At 38.1% G+C, this 25,081-nt stretch overlaps 1 protein-coding gene across 1 annotated transcript in view; it reads left to right on the top strand.

Moving 5' to 3' along the window:
* LOC129777295 (uncharacterized) overlaps positions 1–25,081 on the top strand; it is a 58,784-nt gene that overhangs the window by 1,440 nt on the left and 32,263 nt on the right. The gene's annotated exons all lie outside the window — the stretch shown is intronic.

Below are 25,081 nucleotides of genomic sequence, written 5' to 3'. Positions count from 1 at the left end.
GAAACGTTGAAACAGAAAAAAAATCAAACACTGATGGAAGTGGAAAGTTTTTTTTCCACCCCTTCCCCGTTCCATTTTTCCTGGTACTTTCGGAAAATATTTTATGTCCCTTGTGATGCAGGATGGGAGAAGCAGAACAAGTTCTATGTTTTTCTTTTTTTGCTTTGATGGTAGCTACCTCTGTTTTCCTTTTTCAAACTGGGAAAGGGAAGGGGGCGTTTTGGGTAGATGAGCTTGTGTTGGAATTTTCCGAAAATTTTCTGTTCCAAAGTGTACGAAGCGCCAGTAGACAGAGTAACTACTGGCGTCGTTATAGGGTGGTTGTTGAATCCCACCCATACTTTCGTGAAATGAGGGCAGATATCTCATTTTTTTCTCAATCGCTTCATCTCTATTTCTGCGCACATCGATATGTGATATGTTCTATGTAATGCCCGTCGAATCGTCTGTTCGCTTCCCATTTTTCAGAATCGTATGACAAATTATAGTTGGCACTATTTTTATGTAGGGGCGTTTTCAAAACCAATAACCTTCTCTTTCAAATATATCTTGATTGATCTGATTGTCTAATCTGAGTTTCCTTCAAAAATTTGTCTGATCGAAATTTGGTCTTCGACAAATTAGTCGAAAACACTGATAGAAAAATCATGAGAATTTTTTTTAGAACATTATCTTTAGATTATTTTAATTTCATAACCGAAGAATACGGGTATCGCTTGGCTTTTCTACATAATGATGAATAGTTGTGCCGGTGTCGATCTCATTTCATGAATATGAAAATTTGAACACTTTGAACAAATTTCGAAACATTACAAAAACGCAAAAATGATGCAAAAATAGATTCTTCAAAAAGTTCTGCATGAGAAATTATATGTAAGCTATATTCATAAGAACGACCGTTCAAGAAAAAAACCGAATTAAATATTCATTATGACAGATAGCAAATTTAGAAAGACATGTTGTTACTCGAAAACGGTTAGTCTTAGGATAACAAAAATATGTAGAATCGATTTTGGGACTAAAATTGTTTAAAGTAGAAAGAAACAAAAAATACAATGTTAATAAAATCACTCAACATTGAATTTTTTTCATCAGGCTGTTCTATAAGATTATTTTCAATTAGTACTTGAAGAGGACTGTTTGAGTCCGTATCGGTTTCATTTTATTAACATTAAAAATTTAGATTTTTGATCATGTTTTTTGCGCCTTTGTAGCAAAATTGATTCTAAAATAGATTCTACGCCAAAATCTGAATCAAAACTTATATACAGGCTATTACCCTAAGACTGGGCGTTCACGAGAAATAACGCATTTAATATTCATTTTGACAGATAACAAATCTCAAAAGACACATTATAACTCGAAAACGGTGAGCTTTGGGATAATAACTCATAAGTGGTTTTTTGTGCAATGTAAAATGTTTGAGTAAATTCAAATAACATTTTTTGAACATATTGTTAAAAATTCACTGCAATTTTTTTTAAACAGTATCATTAGGTTTTTTGCTTTTTCAACAGAAGTAAAGAATAAGGGATTTTTAACTGTGTTTTTATATTTCATTCAAATTTACTCAAACATTATTTTTGTTTAGCTTCTTTTCACTTCTAGTAATTTTGGTCCCAAAATAGATTTTATACATAATTCTGCATGAAAATCATTCATAAATTACTATCGGAAAGATTCCCGTTTCCGTTTGCATGATTCGCTGATTTTGTTTTATAAATATGAAGAATTTCAATTATTGGTCCAATTTCCAAACTTTACTGAATTGCCGAAAAGTGCCACAAAAATGGATTCTACGCATAGTTCTGTATGAAAAATGATCTGTAAGCTATTATCTTAAGAAAGACTGTCCGCGAGATAAAACAAATTTTCTATTTATATTGACAGTTAGGGAATCTATGAAGACACATTTTAACTCCACACTGGTTAACCTTAGGACATCAACTTTCATAACGTTATTTATGCAGATTTATGTGTGGAATGTAGAGCTTGAGTTATTTAGTTGGTTTTGTAATTAAACATTTTTTGCCATGTTTCATTATCTGTCAACATTTATCTGTATAAATAGAAATGGGTCGCCAAGTGTGTAGCTAAGTGCAAAAACCGAGGAAGGAAATAGTCCGATTTGAGCCGTATTTATGCTGTGTTCGTCTCTGTCCGTAGGTCAATGTTATGGGGAGAAAAAAAAGATTTTTTTTAAAATACTTAATAAATCATAAATGAATAAATAATTCCCATTTGCTCTACAATGACATCGTTGTTAGTCCAATTGCATTCCGCTTTTGCGGATTTAAGCTTCGTGTTCCGTTGGTGTGAAGCGAAAATGGCAATGGATAGAAATAACGCGCTTTGAAAATAAAATCTATGAATGAAAATTTACTTTTCTGTATCAAACATGTGTTCCATGTAACGGAGAAATATCTTATTTGCAAGGGAATCGTACTAAAACTAATTAACGCTTTTAAAACAGAACACAAATAAAGTTTGAGTACATTTAAATAGATTCGATACAATACCTGTGCATATAAACCAAAATATATAAGTTACTATCTGAAGATTGATCCTACGTTGAAACTACGAAAGTTTTATATTTATATTGACTTATAATAAATTCATGAACATGATTCAGAATTGCATGAAATCGAAACTTCAACACCCAGTTAGATAATAACTCTCATAAGATTTTTTTTTCATACATGGTCATTTGGGAATAAGTATCTCACGCCTTACCATTTCCGAGTAGTATTTTTCCTTTACATTTATTATATGTCAAAATAACTATAAAATTAGTTACATTTCGGAAGCCGTCTTTCTTGAGATCATAGAATCATATGTTCATATAGAATCGAATTTAAAATCTATTTCAACTTAGTATAGATTCATCTTTGTGCTATTATTCATATTTGGATAATGTCCAAATCATATAAACTCATTGACTGTATAAAAATCCCTAATTAAAAAAACCACACATACATTATCATCCGAAGGGCCCACCGTTTTTTTAGTTAGAAATTTCCTTTTTTTTCATCGAAATATCAGCTGTCAATATAAATATAATTTTTTTTAAATTTCGTGGGCAATCATTTTTTTGTGATGAAATCGAGTATTGATGCAGAACAAAGTGTAAATATATTTCAAATTAATCGAAATTTGCTTCGGTTCATTTTTTCCATTATACATAATTTTAGTACAATTTTTAGTACAAACAGATTGTACAAAATTTTGTGTAAAAACTACGCGTGAAAAATTTCCATTTCCATTACTTCTGTTCAAAGTAATTAGTGCAACAGATCCAACAAATATTTCTGTGCTAAAGACGCTTATTCCAAATTAAACAGTCTCTAAAAAAAACTGTATGAAAAAAAACATACGTACGGTATCTTTCATCAGCAGTCATTTTTAGATAAAACCATATGTTTATGCAAAAAAAAAAGTAGAATTTCTGTATACTTACTCGAAATTTGTTTATGTTCAATTTTTACTATCAAAAGTAAATTAATACAAAAACAAATTGTACTATTTTTCAAATAAAAGCTATAAGTGTAAAATTTCAACTTACTCAAAATGTATTTCTGTTTTATTTAACCTATTGAATAATTAAGTACCATAAATGTATTTTTCAAATATATTTGTAGAGAAAAAGTCATACATAATTTATCACTTTCCGACTTTCGTTTTTTTGATTTATCTCCTTAAAGTCAGAGTATACCTTTCTCACATGAAAAAAATAAATTTATCCAGATTCGCTCAGGAGGTGATAGACGATCATATTTGATGGCAAAAAACCCTTCTACGCATATGTTTGAATTTCAACAATGACAGAGTTTTAAAACTTTTTTTGACGTGGGACTACGTCTAACCGGAGTATATGGGGGGTAAAATGAAAACCTAAACACAGAACATGCAGGAAAAATGAAAGATTCCGAGTGCTTATAACTCGAACATTTCTTACTGGATCGAGATGATGTTTGCATCAAATAATAGGGAATATTTCTTCTATCGCAATTAAAAAAAAACTGTTATTTTTCATTAAATAAACAATTGAATAATTGTAAAATGTTAAGCGTTATCTAAACGCCCTAACTGCCTCGTTTTGATTGATCCGGTTACGGTTTCACCAACACAGCCATCAAAACCAAGCAGCCTTGGGGAAATCAGCATTGCAAATAGATGGAAGTATGGGGACTTTTGTTCTCACCGAAATGTGTTCCCCAACACAGACTTCAAAACCAAGCAACGTTGGAGAAACCTCCATTGCAAATACATGAAAGTCGGGGATATTTTTGTTCCGGCTGAAATGTGGTTCCCTAACACATACTTTAAATCCAAAGAGCGTGAGGAAATTGGCATTGCAAATACCTGTAAGTCGGGGGCATTTTTGTTCCGACTGAAATATGTTTGCCTAACACAGACTTCAAAATCAAGATGTCATCATACCAAACGTAAAAGAACTGTCATTTAATTTACTTGTAACGGAGAACATAATCTATCACAATGCATGAATTGATCCTACATGGCATTATACAATCTTTTTACTCACAAAGCAGATATATTGGATTCAATTGAATTCGCAAATTGTTTCATTCAATCAAAAATTTAATCAATACAAACAAATGATTGCTAAGCTAAGGTAGTCTCACGTCAACCTTGCGGTGATATCATAGATATAACCCACCCATTTTTTTTTTGTTTCGGACTCTGTTGCCTCAAACTGACTCCACATTAAAAAGAAATATATTTTTCTCCAAACAGTACATAATCGAGTCCAAAATTGTATATAATCGAGTCCGACCTGTATAAGGGTAACATATTTGTTGCACATCGAGAACGATTTTTCTTATTTAAACTAGAATATATATATATATATATATATATATATATATATATATATATATATATATATATATATATATATATATATATATATATATATATATATATATATATATATATATAACATGGAAATTTCATTTTTGTTCGAGGTTTTTTCAAATTTTGAAAATTTCAGTACAAAACAAATTTTGTACTAATTCTGTAGAGAAAAAAAATTCTAGGTTAATTTCGTAAAACTCACCGTCTTTGAGTTTGAGAACATTGGCATAATTACTATTACAGGTCGGACTCGATTATCCGGGATTCGATTATCCGGAGTATTTTATTTTTGATTTTCGGAAATTTTGAATAATTTGTATAATAATTCTATATTGAATAGCTAATATTGGTATCAAAAGAAAGGGCTTGACTAGTAGAATGCAGTTATTTATGAAAAATGCAAATCCAAGATGGCGGCCACTACAAAATGGCGGATTACATATTCTCTCAGAACCCCATCAATATGGGTATCAAACGAAAGGGCTTGACTAGTAGAACACAGTTATTTATGAAAAATGCAAATCCAAGATGGCGGCCACTACAAAATGGCGGATTACATATTCTCTCAGAACCCCATCAATATGGGTATCAAACGAAAGGGCTTGACTAGTAGAACACAGTTATTTATGAAAAATTCAAATCCAAGATGGCGGCCACTACAAAATGGCGGATTACATATTTTCTCAGAACCCCATCAATATGGGTATCTAATGAAAGGGCTTGACTAGTAGAATACAGTTATTTATGAAAAATTAAAATCCAAAATGGCCACCACCACAAAATGGCGCTATATATATTTTCTTCACAACCCCATCAATATGGGTATCAAATGAAAGGGCTTGACTAGTAGAATACAGTTATTTATGAAAAATGCAAATCTAAGATGGCGGCTACTACAAAATGGCGGATTACCTGTTTTCTCAGAACTCCATCAGTATCAAATGAAAAGGCTTGACTAGAAGAACACAGTTATTTATGAAAAATGCCCAAAAATGTATCAAAAGAAAGTTCTCGACTAGTAGAACATAGCAGATAATGAAAAATCCAATTTCAAGATGGCCGCAGTCCCTAAACAACTAATTACTTTTTGAATGGTTTCATTCAGCTTGACCTGTTTCTATGTATGTTTGAATGTTTGTTGGGTTGTCCCACGTTAATAGAAAATTGACCCCGTTCCTTTTGAATGATTGATCTGAAATTTGGAACATACATTTAATTCTACTGTCATTATAAAACTGCGTATTCCATGATCTTGAAAAATTCAATTTGGCCGCCGCAAAAAATGGCTGAATGGTTTAATTTGGAGAATACACTACACTATGAACAACACAAATTCGAAAAGGTCGCCGCCACAAAATGGTCGACAGTGGGGTAAAAATCGTGATTTTTGAAGATTTTGCTTTAGTTTTCACCAGGAATTGTTTATATCGATATTGCAGCCAAATTAAGAAAGATAGAAGTTGTGCGTCAAAGAACAAATTGTGGAGCGGTTAAAGAACTTCATTTTAATTGATAGAAGCAATCTAGTTTAATATAAATTTTTAGGATAATTATTAACTTTTAAGCGTTTCACTTCCAAAATGTTATTAAAATTCACTAATTTAGTTGTTCCACTACTATATCCTGTACTAAATTTTCTCATCTTTCAAATGAAAGCATAAGAATCGTCTTCCGTAGCGTACTTTTTAATGTAGAGCCAGTCTGAAGCAACAGAGTCCGAAACAAAAAAAAGTTCTGTAACTCTGTCATTGTTGAAAATCGAACATATGCGTAGGAGGTTTTTTTCATCAAATATGACCGTCTATCACCTCCTGTGAGAATCTGGATAATTTTTTTTTCATGTGAGAAAGGTGTTTTCTGACTTTAAGGGGATGAATCAAAAATCAAATTTCTCTTTTATTTTCAAAATACGAAAAATACATGCAAACAAAACAATGAAAGAAAAAAAAATTGTTTTGACTCGATTATCCGGAGGATTCGATTATCCGGAGTGAAAAAAAAATCAATACTCCGGAATCGCTCTAATTCGCTCGAATCGCTCTAAAAGGGCATATTTTTAGTGCAAAAAGGAAATCAACACGCTGATAAATACTTGAAACGCTCTCATCTAATTAAACGCGTCACAATCCCGCGGGATGTAGAGGCCCGAATTAGAAAGCATTTTCTAGGTGACAGAGGCTGGAGGTTTTCGGTCACAACCCTTGTGACCAGGAGAGCACGAAAAAAATAACATCCGAAGAAATTATTGAATTGTTGTTCATGTTCCAGCGTGTGTGTGTGTGGGTATTGGTGGCGGCGGCAACGGGGAGTACCCTATTTGTGCATTTGTGAGAATACTCTACGAGTAGCGGAAGGCAATAGCAATGACAGCAACAACAAAAATAACAGAAAAAAATGTTTTATGTACATTGGCAACGACAGCTACGATGACGACGACGACGATGTCGAGTGCGCGATTCCATAATGATGATTACATACAATTTTTGCCCGTTCTGACTGAGTGTGTGTCACTGTTTTTTTTTTTTGCTTGCTGTTGATGCTCTCTCCGCCGTCGTGCTTCTTAACGCCTCGCGTGCTTTTCCGCTTTCGCGGGTTCGAGTTCTGTGTGTTCGCCGGGTTGTTCTCTCCATTATTCAGCGCGCCGTTCCAGTTTAAAAAATTTTCCTAGCCCTGTGTGAACCCCATCGGGGTCCGACTGTTTGTTCCTGGTGCTGTCTAGATATTGAATTTTTAAGATAGCATCTCTTTTTTTTTCCACCACATTTAGATAACTGTTTGCTCAGTGCAACACAATCATCGGGAACCCTTCCTGGGCGCAGGAGATCGATCGATACGACGATGGGCGCGCGATATAAATGAACGCGTGTGTGGCTCGACAAAAAGGCCCAACACTGCCAGCTTATTTTGGACTAATCAATCAAAAATTGGGTCACACTTCCTCTCCCTTCAAAGATAGAGAGAGAGAGACGGAGACAGAGACAGATAGATGACACTCACAGCCCCCGGTGGCCCCACGCGCTTTTGTGTGTCAGTTGATAAATTTATCTTCCTGTCTGCCCTGCCTCCCCCCTCTGACTCTCGAATGGACAAAAGTCGCCGGTTGCAACTGCAACTTTTTAGGTTAATCGATAATTGTTATAATTATAAATTTGGTTCTCTCGTCTCCCCTTGCTTGGCTGAAAGTGACAAAGAGAGTGAGAGTTGGCTTTTGAAAAGAACAAAGCGTGGAGATTCAGCACGAAACGTAAGAAAGAGTTTTTTTTCAGGAACCAGAAGATTTGAGAGGAATCCCCTTATAGGCTCCATAACATTTCGAAATTCTAATTGTTGGGATTGGGATTTCCGAACGCCACTGTGTTGAATGCATGCATTATTCAAAAGCTCGCCGCTGGTACCCCACAATTCCGAGAATACGGAGCGGATACGAACTAATCGGCGCTGGTAAACAACAAAAGTACGTCGTAGCGGCGGTGTGAGGTTTTTTTTCGAAGTATTATTTGTTACTGTGCGGAATGATGGTGAATCACTTGTGTTGGATTCTAGAAAAACATAATAGTTTTTTTTTTGCGTTGGTAAAACCCATTATGCGTTCAAAAAGTACCCGGAATTGAGCATGTGGGCTGGCATCGCTGTTTCTCATTGTGTCAAAATGTTTTGTTTACAACTGCTGTCAGCTGTAAATGGTGTGTCACATCAAATTGCATCACGGAAAAAAACGCTGTAGAAATTTGCCCAGTAGACCGATCCTTTTGAAAATTTTAGACAGTAAAATAAAAACTATTAAACAACTTTGGGCATTTTCTTTTTATTCATACTTCGAGCCCAAGCCCGTATGCTCGCACCTTCCTCTTTACCCAGTCCATAAGGTTCTGTACAACGTCAGGTTGTAGTTTTTTTTGAACAGAAATCTATTTTCTCTTGAAGTCCGCCTCCGATTTGACAACTTTTAGGTTCTTCCGGAGGGCCTGCTTCATAATCGCCCAATATTTCTCTACACGCGCCGGAGCTTCGCGTTGGGCGGGTTCATTTCCTTTGGCACGAAGGTGACCCCGTTGGCTTCGTACCACTCCAACACGTCCTTTGAATAGTGGCACGAAGCGAGATCCGGCCAGAAGATGGTCGGGCCCTCGTGCTGCTTCAATAGTGGTAGTAAGCGCTTCTGTAGGCCTTAAGGTAAACCTGCCCGTTTACCGTGCCGGTCATCACGAAGAGGGCGCTCCGCTTTCCGCAAGAGCAGATCGCTTGCCACACCATGTACTTTTTGGCAAACTTGGATAGTTTCTGCTTGCGAATCTCCTCCGGAACGCTGAATTTGTCCTCTGCGGAGAAGAACAACAGGCCCGGCAGCTGACGAAAGTCCGCTTTGACGTAGGTTTCGTCGTCCTTTACCAGGCAATGCGGCTTCGTCAGCATTTCGGTGTACAGCTTCCGGGCTCGCGTCTTCCCCACCATGTTTTGCCTTTCGTCGCGGTTAAGAGCCTTCTGAACGTTGTATGTACGCAGGCCCTCCCGCTGCTTGGTCCGCTGGACGAATGAACTTGACAAATTCAGCTTATTGACGACTTCCCGGACCGAACTTCTCGGATCACGTCTAAACTGCTTAACTACGCGCTTGTGATCTTTTTCACTGACGGAGCATCCATTTTTGCCGTTCTTCACCTTCCGGTCGATGGTTAGGTTCTCGAAGTATCGTTTTAGTACTCTGCTGACCGTGGATTGGACGATTCCCAGCATCTTACCGATGTCCGGATGTGACAACTCCGGATTCTCGAAATGAGTGCACAGGATTAATTCACGACGCTCTTTTTCGTTCGACGACATTTTTCCAAATTTACGAAAAATTGACAGTGAAGCATGACCAACGTGATCTATACACTCTTATCTGATTATAAGCGAAAGCTGAAGATATAGTTCCTAAAAATTAAATTTCTACAGCGTTTTTTCCGTGATGCAATTTGATGTGACACACCCTTTAAACATGTTTACAATGATTCCAACAATTTTTTGGTGTTGATTGTAGAATACACATTGATCCAATCGACTTTTGAGCGGAGGATGAAGGGCGAACGTTCGCGTTGGTGGAGGTTTCATTGCCCCTAACAACACAAATTTTTGAGGATTGAACAGGACTTTTCAAATTGTACACACTAATTTTTGTTTTCTAATTTCTTATGCCTTATGGCCTGGCTATAAATACCAGGGGTATGACTAAAACGTCAAATCCCTCATATTGCCAGCGTACCCAATATTGCTGCGGTTCACTGACATTTTGGTTCTGTCAATTACTGTTGTTTACAACTCGGTCCGGTTATATAGTCGAATAGTGGCTAACTTTAAACTCCATATTAAATGTGAACACCTCCATGTGAAACCGAAACATGAAAATCGCTCATGGAGTTAGAAATAAAGCAGCGCAATTCTCAGCGATTTCAACGCTTTCAATCGTCGCAAATGATATGTTAGTAAACAAACGACGCCACATTGATTTTGATTTTGGGTAGCCTATATTCAATTGATGTCTAACCCCTGATAAATACTGAATCGATTGAGAAGTATTTTCACAGATGTCAACAGAACACACTAAACTGTGCAGTTCCCTTTTTCTAGTTGGGTAGACTACATATTTCGTATTTGGTGAAACAGCGAAATCACATAAAGAACGCCCTGAACGGCACTTGGGAGTAGTATTCATACTGTGCAAGGCAACCAGTTTCATCTTTAATATCTTTAAAACGAGTATATGAATCGAACCGTTAACGAATTTCGTCAGCCTTTATGCGTAGAACTCTTAAATGTCGTATTTCTCAGCACATGGCGGCGTGAAATGGAGGCTTTTCTTCAAAAATCGAACCAGTGATCAGCCAAATACCCAGCTTGGAATATCTAAAAAAATATCAATTTTCTTCACGGCAGACTAGTTTATTTTAATTATTTTTACAAACTTTCCTTCCAGCATGCCCATCTTCGCCGCCCGCGTTGATGGCTTATTATGTAGAATGCTCATCCTAATGTTCAATTGTCGAAATGTTTTCATAACTCAGCCACTCCATGTCAAACCGATATAGTGGTTCTCAGAGTTTCATGAAAAGTGGTAGTTTTGTTCTTTATCGCAAAATATTAGACCCGTATTTTTTTCATTGTTTCGTTAGGGTGCCCATTTCCATTTTAGGGTGGTCCAAAAAACATCATTTTTCCCCTTTTATCCAAAAATGACTGTTTTCAAAAAATCATTACATTTGAACTACTTAACCCATTTAGATGATTGACACATTAAATTGAAGCCAATAAGCTAACCTTCTTTGAAAAAATATCAGACTTGCGTTAAGATTGAATTCTAGTCGCATACCAGACAGTAACAGGAACATTGAACGAAGACTTAGCACATGTTAAATTTGCGAAATAATTACTCAAAACCGAAAGAAATAGCATCTCTGATATCGATTTTGATAGTATGTAAAAGATCCTCAGCTTTCCAGAAAAAATATAAAAAAAATATAGCGCCCTCCATCTTTAACCGAGGAAAGTATGAAAAACTAATTCACTTAATAATTACAGAAAACAAAAACCCAAATTTTTCGCAAAAGTAACATTCATAAGCTTCAATTTGATATGTCGATCATCTGAATCGATCCAGTAGTTCAAAAGTTATGAATTTTTGTAGTGGAGAAAAGAGGAAAAAATTGTTTTTCCGAAACATCGGATAAATTGGAAAAATTATAATTCGAAAACGAAAAAACTAGCATCTCTGATATCGAGATATGTTATGTAGAAAATTATCAGCTTTCAAGAAAAAATATAAAAAAATATAGCGCCATTCTCGAAATGAATGCACAGGATTAATTCACGACGCTCTTTTTCGTTCGACGACATTTTTCCAAATTTACGAAAAATTGACAGTGAATCATGGCCAACGTGATCTATACACTCTTATCTGATTATAAGCGAAAGCTGAAGATATAGTTCCTAAAAATTAAATTTCTACAGCGTTTTTTCCGTGATGCAATTTGATGTGACACACCCTTTAAACATGTTGTTTATAAAAAACAACTACAATCAATGATTACAAAAATTAAATCCATCTTTTTCGCAAGTTCAATATTTTTTTTGTTATGAAAGGCTAGCTCATTGGCTTCAACTTGATATGTCGATCACCTGAAGCGGTTCAGTGGTTCAAATGTGATGAATTTTTGAAAAAAAAATCATTTTTGGGAAATATAAAATAGAAAACTAAAATAGAAATGAGCACCATAACGAAAAAAATAAAAAAATACGGGTCGAATGTTTTACGATAAAGAACAAAATGACCACTTTTGACGAAAATCTGAGAACCACTATATCGTTTTGGCATGGAATGGCTGAATATGAAATTTTGAAAAAAAAATATGGAATCATGGGAATATTAAAATATAGAAATATGAAAATATTGTATATTAAAATATGGAAACATGAAAATATATATAAAAAAAATAGAAAATATGAAAATATAATTAAATATTTAACATGAAAATATGAAGGTACAGCGTGGACTCGATTATATACAGTTTCGGATTTATTTTCACCGTATATAATCGAATCCTGTATATAATCGAGTCAAAAAAAATGTTTTTCTTTCGTGTTTTTGCATGTATTTTTCGTTTCTTGAATAAAAAAAAAGAATTTGATTTCTGATTCATCCCCTTAAAGTCAGAGAACACCTTTCTCATATGAAAAAAAATAATTTTATCCAAATTCTCCCAGAAGGTGATAGACGATCAACGAAAATACATCGCAATCATTTTTAAAATATTATTTATTATGTTCTTTTCAAGTTTTGTTAATGTTACGCTGGTAAAAAGGAAAGTTTTCTGATAGAAAAAAAACAGTCAATATCTCAAAAAAAAAAACAGGGGCAAAATAAAGTGTCCAACTCGAAAATCGATATAATTTCGATAAGTTTCCAACGTAAGGTCCCTCGAATTTGTTTGTTTTGTGTATTTTGACGTTTCATAAACAACTGGCTTGGCTCTGGAGCATTCAAACTGGTGTCTACATTCGAATAAGTTGTAAAATATGGAGAACGCAAAAATTTCCGCTTCCATTCCGTTGTCCATCCGGAAACTGGTTGTTCGTGATGTCAATAACGGCCAAACGCACTGGGAAGTGGCCAAGCACTACGAAATCAGCAAGACAGCGGTGTCAAAAATCATGAAGAAGATGAAAACGTTCGGATCGGTGGTGTATCGCCCGGGAAGAGGACGGAAGCCCAAGACAGATGCCAGAACGGACAAGAAAATCATTCGTGAGGTGAAGAAAAACCCAAAAGTTACGATCCGGCAGATAAGAAGAGCTCCAACTTTCGGTATCGCGTCGTACTGTCCGTCGCCGCATCCAAGCGAAGGAGTACCATAGCAAGATCGCAGTGAGAAGGCCTTTCGTCAGCCAGATGAATATAGCTAAGCGGCTCAGGTTCGCCAAGGAACACGCCGATAAACCGCTCGAATACTGGAAAACAGTGTTGTGGACCGACGAATCCAAATTTGAGCTGTTCAACCGGAAGAAGCGGGATCGTGTGTGGCGCAAGTCGGGAGAGGAGCTCCAAGACCGCCATATCCAAGGAACAGTCAAGCACGGAGGAGGTAACGTGATGGTGTGGGGTGGGCATTTTGTTAAAAATGACGGAATCATGACAGCTGAGTCATATTGCAATACCCTGCGGGAAAACCTCGAGGTATCCCTCATCAAGACGGGCCTCAACGAGCGCTTCGTTTTCCAGCAGGATAACGATCCGAAGCATACGGCCAAGCTGACGAAGTCATTTTTCCGTTCCTGCCGCATCAAACCCCTTGAATGGCCCCCACAAAGTCCTGATCTGAACCCCATCGAAAATCTGTGGGCCATCCTCGATGCTCGGATTTATAAGACTGGTGTGACGAATAAAAATACTTATTTTGATGCCCTGGAGCGCGCGTGGGAAGAACTCGACCCACAACACTTGCACAACCTTGTTGAAAGTATGCCGAAGCGCTTGCAGGAGGTGTCGAAGGCTAAAGGAGGCCATACCCATTATTAAATCGTTCTTGTTTGCCTTCAGTTTGATTTATTTGAAGCTGTACTGATCTTGACACTTTATTTTACAGCTGTCTTTTTTTTGGAATATTAACTTTTTTTCCATCAAAAAAACTTTCTTTTTTACCAGCGTAACATTAAGAAAACTTGAAAAGAACATAATAAATAATATTTTAAAAATGATTACGATGTGTTTTCGTTGAATTTTAACCAGAAAAAATGAAAGAAATGGGAAAAAAAATAATTTGTACACTTTATTTTCAAGCAATTTCTCAAAAAATCTCGATATTTACCCCACTGTACATGTAATAGCCACTTCAATTTCACCTTAACGTTGGAAGATTACATTTCTTCTTTTTTTTTAAATTTATTTATCAGGATCATTAGCATTATCTGTAACAGAGCCGGGTTTTTGTCGTGTACATGTACATATGTATATGTTTCTATAAATTGTAAATTACACGGTAGAAGTAGTAGCCATTTAGGCGTTAGATGTTCTGTTCCATTACATTATGGTAAATTACACTGTAGTAGCCATTTAGGCGTAAGGGTATTCTATCTGTTCTTCCATTGTTCAGCAGACCGGACAGCGGAGACAGTTGATATTGATCATTGTTGGGTTATTTATAGAACAGCAGCCCGATGTTTCTTGCAGAGCAGAGCAGTTGTATGGATGAATCGATCTTTGTTCCACCGTGGATCGATCTCCATAGCTGATGATGGTTGCGTGGACGTAGTTATTCTATAACAACACAAAGATGGTCAATTGAGGGCCCTGAGTTTGAACTCACGATCGATCGCTTAGTAAGCGAACGCGTAACCAAGTGGCTACGAAGACCCACTTACATTTCTTCTTGAAATAAGTCATATTTGAAATATAAAAAAAATTCTTCCAAACTGTATATAATCGAGTCCGATCTGTAAAATATGGAATCGTGGAAATTTGAATTTAGAAAAATAAGAAAATATGAAAGTATGAGATAATCAAACTATGAAAATACTAAAACACGGAAAAAAGTGAACATGATGATCTGAAGTGGGGTTGAATATGAATAAGTATAAAAATATGGAAATTTCAAATTCTGGAGATTAAAAAAAATAATTAAAAAGTAAAACTTTCAAAATTTTAACATTTTGAAACTCAAAAACCAAAATTAAAAACATTAAAAAATTTATATAAATTTCGATTTTTTTTAATTCCAAAATTTGTGATGGTAAAGAAAGGTAAACATTTTACAATTCAAATTAAAAAAATATATATATCGCAATTCGCAAATTCTGTTCGTTTTTCTGTAGAGGTTTTTTTCCTCAGATTGCTCATGCAATTATGCAAAATGCTACTATTATATGCAGTATTCAAGAATTCGAAACCGTTCGTCATACTTTGGTTGATGTTTTGGGCATAAGAAAAGTCGCAGCACGACTAGTGCCACAGGAACTCAATTTTTCTTCAAAAATTTAATCGCAATCAAGTGGCTGAAGACATGCTTGAACGATCAAATTCTGATCCCAAGTTCATCCAACGCATAATTACTGAGTCAACAATCATCAGCATGGACAATTCCTGGATATAGCTTGAAAAAGTTTATTGCTTCAGAAGGGTACTATTTTGAAGGCGATAGTATGAATTTATATGATAAATAAGCATTTCGAAGCAAGAAACAATTTCGCGGTATATATTTGAGAGCAATGATGTTGGCACCTCCGGAGAAAGCGGCTGTCAGATTTCAAAAATGACCAATAACGACGATTCTAGAGAATCGTTTTCGCTTGATCCGAATACTACTGCTGCCGTTGCTCTGCAAAACGTATTTTTCGAGTTTTTCAAATTGAAATTTTATCAATCTTGTCGTTATGGTGCTAAGGCGCACACGATTGCGAGCGCGTATGCGGATGATGGCAATGAGAACTGCAAAAAAAGAATCGTGTACATTTGTTGTTGTTGGGGGCTGAGTGAGAGGGTGGGCGCGAGTGCGCCCCCGAGCAACAGAGAAGCAAGTAGGTACGGAAAAATAGTAGCGCGGATAGAATTCGGAGTGCCAGCATTTGGGGGGGGACAGACGGAAGGGCGGGCGCGCAATAGACAACAAGCAGCCACCAGTTGTAAACAAAACAAACTATCCGCCTGTCAGTGCGCGAGCAGAGTGCGAGAGCGCGAAGAAGGCGCGCGCGAGAGGAGAGAGTGAGCACGCGAATGCAAAATAATAAATGGAAGCGAACAGAGAAGAAAAAAAAGAGGTTCACTCGCGTGTTATTGAAACGACGACGACGACGACGAAGCGAGGGGATTGCAACTCGATGCGAACTATCTCTCTAGTAGGAGAAGTAGAAAAAAAAGTTGTTGGAAGTTTGTACACATAAAAAAAAGCTTCGCGCTGAACACGAGACTAGCTGGTGGAAGCGCACGGTGGTGGCGCTCGGGGGGAGGAGGCGGAAGACGCAGAAATAAATAATTCATTGTAATTGAAAAATACTGTCGAGGTGAGGTAGAGAAGAAAAGAGTTGTATAGAAAATTACATGGGCAGTGGAAGAGAAGGAGGAGAAACGGAGGACAGAAAAATATTAAGCTATACGTAAATGAAACTTTTTTCTGTACATTTCTCAGGCCCGGAACACTCGGTTGGCTCGTCGCGGCTGCGGTGGGAGGGGATGCAACAGAGAAGAGCTTTCTTTACTTCTTTTTTTCATGTGCTGCGCTGCTCACTGGATTATTTATTAAATTTATTTCATGCACTCAGATACAGAGGGAGGAAAAACGATGACGATCGTTAAGGGGGGGCGGTGGTTGGTGAGGGTAACAGCGGACACACACAGGAAAAAAACGCGAATTGAGGACATGGAAAGTATAGTTCCATTTGCAAGGGGAAACAAACGACAAAAAGTGAGTGAGTGAGGGAAAAACGATCCCAAAGAGAACTCAGAACTAGAGAAGAAACAGCAACAAAAAACGGTTTTCTATGTGCACATGAATAGAGGAGCAGAAGGAGTTACAAAAAGCGGCTGCTAGGTTATGTGTTCCAGCAGGGTTGCCTACGGGAGAGGAAAACGTCAGCGCACGACGAGGGGTGCGCTGACAGTCGCGTGTATACTAAAATAGTGCCTTTTTCTTCTGCTAAACAGGTTTCGTTTCGTTCGTTCCAGTATTGCTTTTTTGCGCCTTTCGGAGCGTGTTTTTCCATAGGCGTTTGATTTGAATGCGATAGGAAAACGAATGGCGGGATCCGGAATCGGAGCCGGAGCCAGAGGGGATGTGTTTTTCATCATTATTTTTTATGTTCATGGTTTATTCTAATGGATAGAGTATGTGCTTGGTGTCTGTTTTTTCTTTGGTTTAATCTCAACCAGTTTTATTTACAGGGTGTTTCAGTTTGCATGGGTTTCCGTGCAAACCGAAGAATGAGTGTATTTGAAATGAGAACAGAGGCAACGCCTCCGAGTGAACTTGTTGCATTTTTTGTTGTTGAAAAAACAGAACAGAAAATCACACAATCGCAGCCAAATAATGAGAAAATGCACCGCCAAATTGGAACCAACCAAAGACCACCGAAAGAAACAACAAATTTTATTATTTCCAAAAAAAAAACTTTGATGAAGAGCAAAAATTACGATGTTATAATAGCTATATTTTAGTGTCCTAACGAAGGGCGGGGGGAGGCACTGAGCTCCTCTCCGCGGTTTTTGTAGTGTCCGCGCGTTCGCGCTCATTACCGAGGTTCACCGAGAGAGAATGGGACAGCGAAAAGAGAGCGGCAGCAAAAAAATAACAATTTTTTTTTCTCAGTCCACATTTCGAAGGAAGCGGCTCACAAAAAAAAAAAAAATAAAAAGACACAGACCGGCGTCCAAGAAATTGGTTTTGGTGCCCGACTCTCTGAAGGTCGATCACTCGATGGAAAGAATTCAGAGTCAATCCAATCCGTCAGAAGCAGCCAGGGCTGCGATCGCCGAAAAAGGAGAAAAGGTTAAAACGATTTTTTGATTATGATTAATTTCGTTTACAGCAGCAGCAGCAACAACAGCGACACGATATACTCCATAATAAATATGATTTCGGATTGAATCGAATGAAGCCGGAATTACGCATGACTTTGAGTTTTCTGTTCGATTATTTTTTGTAGGTCGTGTTTTTTAGGGGTCTCCCCCTCGACCAAGCGTCGATCGCAGCGTCGCGCTGTCACACAAAAAATGAAGCGAAGCGTTTGAATCATTTGAAATTTTGTACGTTTTATAGCACACACATGCACACACAGAAAAAAAATTAACCTAACACTTTTTTTTGGAGGAGATGTTCGCTGACGAAGTTTAATTAAATGAAATTTTTTTCTCGTCCCGTTGTTGGTTTGAAGCTTTGAAATGGGAGATTTTTATTTCTCAATTTACTGCTCCCATCAACATCATCATCATCGTCGTTGTCGTGTGTTTCGTATTGATGCTTCGTTTGTGTGCTTAAAGGGGAAGATAATAAAAAAACGGTGAAATACAAAAAACTCATAGTTGTATTCAAATTAACCATTTATGCTTCACTTCTCGTGGTTCGTTTCTTTTTTTTTTTGAATAGTTCCAAACTCGGTTCGAGTTGAATAGACGCTGGCGTTGCTACCACTTGCGTAACCTTCCGAGAGTCGATATTTGGAAGTGTGAAAAATTCAACACCAATTTGAAGGTTCGGACAATTAGCCACGGCCGAAGTATGTCAAATTTTTGAACGCACACTCACACCAGTACAGTGTAAGATTCTGAAGAATCACGCATGAAATTAATATATTTCCACCCTCGAGCGAGGATCGCTCCCGGAACGATGACAGCGCAAAAAACGCTGACTCATACCCACCCCTGCTGCCTGCGACGTTGCGCTTTCTGACATGTTGTCATCACGCGCGGATAACAAAACACTTTCGCGCTTCCGCTTCCTGCGTCCGAAACCTTCGTCGTCACAGACGAAACTTTATTGTAGGTCATGTTCCCCACGAGGAGGAAATTGTCATTTACGACCCAGTAGTATGTAGCGCCAGCTCGGTTCTTCCCTTACGCCTTTGTTCGTTCAGTTTAGTAGGTGAAGGAACCGATCGATTATAGATACTCCCCCCCCCTTCAAATTCCCCCGCGCCACCGCGGCCCACCAGCACAGAAAGCTGTGACTAGGAGTCTCCCAACCCAAAGGTCACGTCCGTTACACTTTTTTTCGGCTTGATTCTATCTTATTTTGTTTTTCGTCGAACGGTAGCGACCCAACCACCAAAGGTGGTAATTAGGCTCTAATGTACTGGGGCGCGCCTCTGCGCCTCTGGAGGCTGATGACGGGACCACGTTTTTCTTCACGGATCTCGAGAGGGGTTAGGGGTGCGGGTGGCGGCGGTGGTGGTGGCGATTGGTTTTTTGGCCTACCACTCTAGTTGATCTCTGTTATTAGAACCTCGGGGAATGGTTTCAGTTGAAAATTATAGAAATGAAACCTCGAAAAAATATGAGGGAGGGAGAAAAAATGTGAAATAGTTTCCTGTTGACTTCGGGAAGAAAGTTTTCTGATGAAATTGCTGATATAACTAAGCTAACATCCATGGAAGTCTTTGGAAAGGATGGTTGCAATATCTGCTCAAATTAAGCGAATTATACTCATATTAATGGCAAGACCCTGTTGACTATTTTTTCTATCAGTGTAATCACGCCACCCATGATTTTTTTTTGAAGCTGCCAAAAGTTCTTCATAGTTGCCAGCAATTAGGTACATATTATGTGGAGTAGTAGGCGAAGAATATTTGGATTGGTAATCAAACTTTGGTGTCGTCATTATTTGCATTCGATGTGAAGTATATATGGCAGTAACAAATAGCTCAACAAATTTTGCAACTGATTGGTTTTTTGACAATTGACAATTGTATTGTGACTTATTTCCATCATTGAGGGGCAAAAGGTACAGAGAACAGAGAACAGTATCCTGAGTCTTCTTGAGCAGCACAATTTCCATTGAAATGTGGCTTAGTTAAAGACTTTTTTTTCGACTCACATACACCAACACTGTGAGTCTTGAAAATATGAAAATAATAAAAATTTGTTCGTTTCTATGAAGGTGAGAGAGTGGAAATGATACACAAAAATATGTTCTCAGTTACAGAATATAATTGATGAAATTGTTTTATTTATTAAAGTCAAGAAGAAAGAAGCACAGATGAACCTTCCGCAATCTCGAAACGAGGCCAAAGGGGCGATTAAAATGCGAGAAATCCAAACTTCTACGATAATCGCTTCCATTTCGTGAACTTTAGACGATATTTTCGCTGATCTTCACCGCTTTCCTCGTTTGGATTAAATGCAAACGTTGATTATTCAGGTCATTGAACGTGAATACTACTAATAGACGTAATAAAGATTCCATTGCCATAAAGTTGTTCCATAAAATGAAGAGTAAAGGTTTTGCCATGTTCAAAATATTACACAATGTTGACTCGACCAGGTATATAAATATGAATCCTGAAATTGCTAACAAATGGCTCTAACTGTTAGTGTAATGCTCATCATAATGCATTACTGGCAACATTGCTTTGTTTTGACATCTAGCAATTATTTAAACTCAAAACAAAACAAATTTCCAGCAAACGTTACGTCCATGTAAAAGATCCAGAAGATCTCGGAAAATGGGTTCCGAATGAGCTGAACGAAAGAAATCACTGGTCGCCAGGTACAAGGACAACCCTGTCATCGAGAAGTGTCAACAGGTTGATGCAGTGTTCACAGACTTCACCAAAGTGTTTGACAAAGCTCTGCCTGGTCGTGCTATCACAAAGATGAGCCGCCTCGGTCTTCCTTCGTGTCTTTTTTTCCATCGGATTTTGACTGGCGATAACAAGTGGATTTATTTCGAGGCGATAACAAGTGGATTTATTTCGAGAATCCTCAGCGTCAAAGATAGTGCTCCCGTGGCCGAGTGGTTAGCGTCATAACTAACATGCCGGGTGTTCGGGTTCGATTCCCGTTCTGGTCGGGGAAATTTTTCGTCAAAGAAATTTCCTCCGACTTGCACTGTGATCACGCGTATTCTAGAGCTTGCCACTCAGAATGCATTGCAAGGCGTATCATTTGGCATAGAAATCTCAACTAAGTACTAATAAAAATGACGCAAGTAATACTACGTTGAGACGGCGAAGTTCCTCTAGGAACGTTAGTGCCATTGAAGAAGAAGAAGAAGAAGCGTCAAAGATCTTTGGTAAGTTCAGGGGAACCATCAACATCGGTTGCACGGTCAAATTACTATGGACGGAAGATAATTTTGTGTGTTTGGTGATATCAGAAGGGTTTGATCTACTCAAACCTGGTGAACCGTTAATTCGGAATGCTACCGACAACGAACGATTAATTCGAATCGAACTTTGGGTGAGAAACGATCAGAGTACCAAAAAAAGCCAACACACAGTGATTTTGTTGCATGGTATTACACATTATACATTGAAAAACCAGTCAAGGAACCGATTGAGTAATTTGGTTGGGACGTTCTTTCATATGCAGCTTACTCACCATTCTAGGCTCCTTCCGACTACCACCAATTTTTTTCAACCAACGATTTATCAAAATATTTCATATATTTCATATATGCCTATATTATCCTGAAAAAGCCCCAAAAAGGATGCTATTCTTGAATCTGAGGACAACTTTAAAGGAGAAAGAGAACATCTGCGAAGGAGAGAGGTTGCCAGAAACTACGCTTCACACGGGGTATATGGACAGCCGCATATACACTCGACAAAAAAAATGAGGAACGCACTGCACAATATATGTTTCTGGGAGACTTTTGAAAGATTGTAATTTCGTAAAAATTCAACGTAAGAGAATGAGATGTACATAATTTTAAGGGTTCAAGTTTCTAGAATATTCTATCCTCATATTTTAATCTTGCTGTGGGTAAGTATAGTAGGCAAATAAAAAAACAAGAAAAAAATTCAATTCCTTCTGCTCAAAGCGTTCTTAAGATAACATGGTTATGATAACATAACAAATCCAATTAACTTCATCAATCAGCCTAGATTTGATTCTTAAAACGTTGATGTAGAACCTTTTATTACAGAGATATTGTCGTTTTAATAAAAAACTACCGCTTCTTTGATGATGAATATTTCAATGAATAATGATCGCATCGCGAATCAGAGTGCAATGTTGAGAACTACAATTATTCAATTCTTCTACGTCGATTTTAAAAAGACCTATATTACAAAAATATCTTTGATTGGCTGGAAAACTACACTTTGTTTTCGATTATCAACATTTCAGGAGATATTTATCGCACAGCAAATCGATATGTTGTGTTGATAACCTCGAAGAAAATCTGTATATGGTACTATAATCAAAGAAAAAATTCTTTCCCTATATTTTTGGCACACACGCATGGAACCAAAAACATGGAGACAAGACTTGACGATCAAGAATGATGTCCCTCTCATCTCTGTGTATTTATTTTTCAAGAATCTTTCAAACTTTCTAAGAACTTTCGATGATACAAGGTGCACCATCGAAAATAATTTCGTTGATCGCAAACTTTTTTTTTTCTGAGTGTATTTTCCTTGATGACAGCTGCACACTAAGGTAACATCAGTGTGATACATACATTAAGGTGCAGTAGTAGCTAAGATGAGGTGACGTAATATTGGGTTTAAAAAGCAGTAAATACAAAAAAAAACAAGAATTTTCATAGACCCCTAAACGAATGAAAAAAAACACCGATTGCAATGTTCTCATGAAATAATAGTTGGTGAGTGAGGAAGGGCGACGGCAAACACAATTGCATGCCATTTGCCGATATTTTCTAGCAGCTTGTTGCTGCTGCTGCTAGTTGTGCACCAACAAGATCAAGGGGTAAGCCACTACTAGGTGGCGGTTAATGAGGCGGAGAGTGAGAGCGAGAACGAGAAAAAACCTTACCTTACCTAGAAAAGAATAATTTTAATATGTACACACAACAAGCGGGCGAGAAAGAATAATAGCGGTCCCGTTGGTGAGGGGGAGGTGGCTGGATGCGAAAATAGGGGATGGGTGGTGGTGGCGGTGGGTGGAAAGAGGAAAAACAAAATTACATTGATTTTTTTGCGCTCTCTCGGCGCTTTTTCCGTCTTTTCTTACATGTGCTGAGCGCACTCGAGGGAGGGAGCGGAGATGAGGGTAACCTTCAGAATAAATAGTTTCTTTTTCGTATGCACATCGTTGCAGTTGCAGTGTATCTCTCCCTCTCGGTACAGAAAACAAATCCGCTGATTTAAAGGCTACGAATAAATAATCGCGCTTGTGCAATAAATGAGGAACACACTTTGGGAGCCGCACGTTGGTGGCTTTTCCAGCCTAGCTCTCCTATTACTGGTGAGGTTCACATCATCTCAAATGGCAAGGCGAAATTGTGCTGCACCGAGAGAACTGGGATGCTGCTGCACAGCACAGCCGGATTGGAGTTGTGTGTTCATAGCGATCTTTGCCTGATCTTTTTTTCGTGCGAAATGACCGCGCTAACTGGTTTCTGCTGCTATTTTCATTTGAATTCTGAACGCTAGAGCTGCTGGCGACGAAGAAAAGAGGCAACAAGATTGCGCTTTTGTTGACTGAATCAGCGCGCACACAACGGTTTGAGAGAGGGAGGGCTGGGGGTAATTCTCCGTGAAACCCCATTAGGGCTGTAAGGAAAGAAAGGAAAAAAAAACTGTTCGAAACCTATTTCACAGCTCGAGATTACGATTTTACTGGCAATTTCAAGGTTAGCCTCGCGCGGATCTGACATTTCCGATGAGAGAACGGGAGGTTTCGTCGAAACTCTGCTGAGTTTACTCAGTATCGTTTCCCGCAACTTGAATAACGGGACTCGTTTTTATAGCACGCAAAAAGGTTGCTGTGTTTGCGTCATCTTTTGAGTGTCATCCAAAGAATCTGCCAACACTGTCAAACGTCAATGCCAGCGCGCACATACGTCACCCGCAATCATCGGGGGATTGCTGCGCTCGAAAAAAATCACCTAAATTTAGGTGACTCACAGAACTTCACCCATTTTCGCAAAGTTTGGATAAATTGACGCAATTTGACGGAGCAAATTCGCGGCCCGGACAGCATTGAAAACCCTTTCGCTCCAACGCCGCCGTTCCAAGCTCGGGGAGCCCGAGAGCGTTGCGCAATTATGAATAATACTTTTTAACATTTTAACGATGCCACCAATTAACTTTTTGTGGAAATACTTCGGGTGTTTTTTGTTGTTGTTGTTGTTGCTCTCGTCTTCTCTAGCATGCGCACGGTGTCCTTCTGGGTCTCATGGTGAGGGTGGCGGCGCAGAGGCTACTCTTTGTGTTGGCTTCCCTCCTCACGGGAGCCTCTAGCGTGCGCGCTCGTGTGTTCGCACGAACCCATAAAAGGAGCTATTTTGAAATTCTTCACCCCAAACTAGTCGCTCGACGGGGTCTTGAGCCTAATTGTGTGCTTTCGGTGATGAGGCTGCGGCGGTGTGTATGCGCCATGCAATGTTTGCACGGGGATAATGATGAACACACATTGAAGGGCTGTCCGTGAGCGGCGTCGTTGTTTCGGATGGGTTTCGGCACTGCATCCGCAATATTTTAGGTCAAAAAGAGTACTATCGATCCAAAGCTAGTTCCTTGTGGACTGGAAAAAAACACTCTGAACCCCCTATTTACAGCAGATGGCATCACTTGCTCCCACGTTGTCGACATATTCGAACATAATGCAGTTGAGCATCAAAAAACTGCCTGGGCGATCTAAAAAGTGGTTTTCTTATGTCAAAATTACCAAATTACCAAATTTTCATATCAAAACCATACAAAAAAACTGGTTGTAAAATGATTAGACAACTCAGTGGATTCCATTGCGGCAAAACAGCTCTTGTGATGATCTGATGGAGAGCGCTTTTGTATTTTTGCATCACACGCATTGTTCAGTTCCTGAAGAGAAGCGACAATTGCATCGCAAGCCCCACCCTTGTGATTCATAAGCCAGTAAGCTGCAATTCACTCAATACTTTAGCGGCCTATCTAGACGCTCCTGAATAAATTTCAGGCTCTTGGCTGTATCACCTTTGCTAATGATTGACACATTTAACATTAAAAAAAAAAAGCGAATTATGATTGCTATAAATTTGTAAAACGTGTATTTTGTGAAGTATAGCGTGACAAGCAGGCTTGCCAA

This window comes from Toxorhynchites rutilus, chromosome 1, assembly GCF_029784135.1.
Source record: "Toxorhynchites rutilus septentrionalis strain SRP chromosome 1, ASM2978413v1, whole genome shotgun sequence".
NCBI lineage: Eukaryota > Metazoa > Arthropoda > Insecta > Diptera > Culicidae > Toxorhynchites > Toxorhynchites rutilus.
The sequence above is the reverse complement of the archived record's forward strand: the minus strand, read 5'-3'. Positions and strand labels throughout refer to the sequence as shown.